The 3996-nt window shown below is 55.7% G+C and overlaps 1 protein-coding gene across 1 annotated transcript in view; it reads left to right on the top strand.

Annotated features, from left to right (window-relative positions):
* The window catches only part of LOC133356659 (tumor necrosis factor alpha-induced protein 8-like protein 1), a 12513-nt gene extending 11316 nt beyond the window's left edge, over window positions 1-1197 (top strand). Inside the window, exon 4 of the mRNA XM_061574328.1 lies at window positions 1-1197. This exon is cut by the window's left edge and continues 942 nt beyond it. The gene's annotated coding sequence lies outside the window, so the exon portion shown is untranslated.
* The last annotated feature ends 2799 nt before the right edge of the window (window positions 1198-3996 follow it).

Genomic DNA, 3996 nt, shown 5'->3' with positions numbered 1-3996 from the left:
TCGTGTGACGTGCCGGTCTTTAGCAGGTGCTCGCCCAAGGCACTCGCCCCTAAAGTATTTTGAAGCTATCTTTGTCTTTGTGTGTGTGCGTGTCTGTTTGGCCGGATCGAGGGGGCTAAACGGGCGCGGCACGGGCTAAAGAAGAGATGGAGTGACGTGGTACAGGAGGACGTGGAGCTGAGTGGACTTGCCGATGACTGGTACCAGCGGTGTCAAGATCGGCCTCTGTGGAGGAGGCTCGTGAAGGACGCTGCTGGGCAGTTGGAGGCAGTCGCCCTCCAACAACAATGGAGGGCGGAGGAGCGACGCTCACAACAACGAGCGGAGCGCCGGGTGGCTAAAGCACAGCAAGTTGGCACAGTAGGGGACACAGGTGGTGCATCAGCCAGTCGTCTCGGTCATCTCAGTCAGTCGACCCGTGGCACCTGCTGGGTCTGTCCCGTGACCTCCTGCCAGCGGGCGTTCGACACTTCACGTAGCAACCTCAAGGTGCACATGGCCTGGCACAAGCGTCGCGGTGACGTCACCGCCACCGAGTGGCGAATGGCGGTTGTTGTTGTGTCTGGAGGCAAGTTGCTAGAAGACGAATGCGGGGTGGGCGGGCGGCGGGCGGCGTTACCGTCAATTTGTTATTGCGATTTATTTAGGCCATCAGGAAGAGCCCACACCTCGCGTGCGTGCGTGGTGAAGGGAGGGGGAGAAAAACAACAACGCGAATGACCCCCGGCAACACGCGGCCGACGCCGCTCGCGAGATGGGCACGCGGACTTGGGATGAACGCGTCGATCGCTTCGCCGAAGGCGGCCGCAGCAGCCGCGGATACCAACGGTTTGCGTCTCCCAAACCCACACCCCTCCAAGCTCTGCGGTCCCCTACGTACGGAAGGTGTCCACGGCCCGGTTAACGACGAGTGTTGTTTAATTCTAGATTTGAAGCTTTCGTGACTGCAAGGATTCACACTCTTAGTTCTTTCGGTAAAGTCACGTGGGTAAAAAATGAAATTAAAATTTATAAAAATAAAATAATAATAATTCACGACGTTTCGGAGGCAACACAAGTCTCCGTCATCAGGTGGGACCGTCACAGCGCAATTTGCTGCATCAACTGAGTGTTGTTTACGCACGTGGCAGAGGAGGAAACCGGTGCAACCCGGAGAAAATCCACGAGCGAGTGAGTAAAAAAACCCGTAAAAACAAAGTTTTTCACTATAAATCTTTTATATGCGTGTTCAATGGGCCACAACGCAGCCCACATTGGTCTTTGAAACGGGCGGCTAGAGTCCTCTCGTCCTCTGGCTTGAGATGGCTGCCACCTATGGGTCAGATGATTGCCTGCGACCATTAAGAAATTGGTAATTAAATATAAAAAAATTTACCTAAAAAGTGTCAAATTTTGGAAAAAAAATTTCACGAAAAGAAATTGTCACGCACAACGAGTCTGTGTGCAAAATGTCAGCTCGATTGGATCACGGGAAGTGGGTTTAAAAAACGACCGAAAGATTTGCACGGTCGTAAGCGCGCAAGCAAGCAAGCAAGTGAACTTAATATAAAGGATTTAAAAGAGGGGTGGGAGGGAGCAACGCTCTACCCCCCCCCCCTCCGCTCCCCATGCAGACGGAAACAGGTGCAGGTCTTGCATTGTGTTTGCCGTGAGTCGCTCTTCTCCTGCCACAAGAGACCAGGGGAAGGGTTACACGGCTCTCCACGACACCCAACCCGCGGCTAAAGGAAGGGAGGGAGGGAGGAGGAGGAGGTGGTGGTGGAGTTTTATCAACATCGTTTTTTTTTTGGTGGAGCGACAGTGCAGCGGTCAGCGCTACGCCGCCGCTACGAACCCGGCGATCCCGGGTTCGATTCCCGCTCACGGCCAACACCGGTGACTTTTATGTGAACCGGTGCTGGGCCTCCCCTCGGTCGACTCAGCCACCACCACCACCACCACTGCCACTAGGGAATCAAAGGCGGCCGTGTATTATTCCCGCCTGCATAGGTGCTACTCGCTAACTGCACTTGCCCCAACAGGCTGGTCAAGGCTACACGGGGGATCTTCGTCTTTTCTTTTCATCCACCCGCACCCCCCTCGCTCGCCGCTGCCCCCCACAGTGCTGGACTATGGATGGGGCGGCCGCTTGCCAGCAGAGTAGCCGCCACCACCACCAACCACAACCAACCACAACCACCACCACCACCAACCACAACCACCAACCAACACTAACCACAACCAACCACAACCACCACCACCAACCACAACCACCAACCACAACCACCACCACCAACCACAACCAACCACAACCAACCACCCGGTTATAATTAACAACATAACTCAGTAGTAGTAGCAGCAGTAGTGGGTGAAGTGTAAGAGGGGGGAGTTCCCCTATTCATGAACAGAATCCGATCGCACCCCCCACCGCCCGCCCCTCCGGGCTGCCGTTTTGAAGGACGAAAACTTCCAGAATCGTCATCAGAATAGTTATATACCGGAGGAATCCGATGAGCTGTAAAGCTTAGTCGGGGGGGGGGGGGGGGGGGGGCGCCCGCACTCGCCCCCCCGCTCCCCCCCAGCCAAATTTTTTAACACGGAAAAAGCCGGTAGATGATTTTCAGAATCCGTTCGGCGTGGTGGTGGTGGATGTGTGTGGGAGGTGTGTGTGGGTGTGTGTGAGTTTGTGTGGGTGTGTGTGGGTTTGTGTGGGTGTGTGTGGGGGGTGTGTGTGGGTTTGTGTGGGGGATGGTGGGTGTGTGTAGGTTTGTGTGGGGTGTGTGTGGGTTTGTGTGGATGTGTGTGGGTTTGTGTGGGTGTGTGTGTGGGTGTGTGTAGGTTTGTGTGGGGTGTGTGTGGATGTGTGTGTGGGTTTGTGTGGGTGTGGGTGTGTGTAGGTTTGTGTGGGGTGTGTGTGGATGTGTGTGGGTTTGTGTGGGTGTGTGGGGGGTGTGTGGGGGTGTGTGTGGGTGTGTGTGGATGTGTGTGGGGTATGTAAGATGTGTGTGGGTTTGTGTGGGTGTGTGTGGGTGTGTGTATGTGCGTGGATGTGTGTGAGGGGTGTGTGTGGGTGTGTGTGTGGGGTGTGTGTGGGTTTGTGTGGGTGTGTGTGGGTTTGTGTGGGTGTGTGTGGGTTTGTGTGGGTGTGTGTGTGGGTGTGTGTGGGTTTGTGTGGGTGTGTGTGGGTGTGTGTGGGTTTGTGTGGGTGTGTGTGGGTTTGTGTGGGTTTGTGTGGGTGTGTGTGGGTGTGTGTGGGTGTGTGTGGGTGTGTGTGGGTTTGTGTGGGTTTGTGTGGGTGTGTGGGGGGTGTGTGTGGGTGTGTGTAGATGTGTGTGGGTGTGTGTGGGTGTGTGTGGGTGGGGGTGTGTGGGTTTGTGTGGGTGTGTGTGGGTTTGTGTGGGTGTGTGGGGGTGTGTGTGGGTTTGTGTGGGTTTGTGTGGGTGTGTGGGGGGTGTGTGTGGGTGTGTGTAGATGTTTGTGGGTGTGTGTGGGGTGTGTGTGGGTGTGTGTAGATGTGTGTGGGTTTGTGTGGGTGTGTGGGGGTGTGTGTGGGTGTGTGTGTGGGTTTGGGTGGATGTGTGTGGGTGTGTGTGGGTTTGTGTGGGTGTGTGGGGGTTTGTGTGGGGTGTGTGGGTTTGTGTGGGTGTGTGTGGGTTTGTGTGGGTGTGTGTGGGTGTGTGTGGGTTTGTGTGGGTTTGTGTGGGTGTGTGGGGGGTGTGTGTGGGTGTGTGTAGATGTGTGTGGGTGTGTGTAGATGTGTGTGGGTGGGGGTGTGTGGGTTTGTGTGGGTGTGTGTGGGCGTGTGTGAGGGGTGTGTGTGGGTGTGTGTGTGGGGTGTGTGTGGGTGTGTGTGGGTTTGTGTGGGTGTGTGGGGGTGTGTGTGGGTGTGTGTGGATGTGTGTGGGGTATGTGGGATGTGTGTGGGTTTGTGTGGGTGTGTGTGGGTGTGTGTGTGGGTTTGTGTGTATGTGTGTGGATGTGTGTGAGGGGTGTGTGTGGGTGTGTGTGTGGGGTGTG

The sequence above is a fragment of the Lethenteron reissneri genome, chromosome 1 (assembly GCF_015708825.2).
Source record: "Lethenteron reissneri isolate LAM-NWPU_2019-01 chromosome 1, ASM1570882v1, whole genome shotgun sequence".
NCBI classification, from domain to species: Eukaryota; Metazoa; Chordata; class Hyperoartia; order Petromyzontiformes; family Petromyzontidae; genus Lethenteron; species Lethenteron reissneri.
This window is presented reverse-complemented; position numbering and strand designations above follow the sequence as displayed.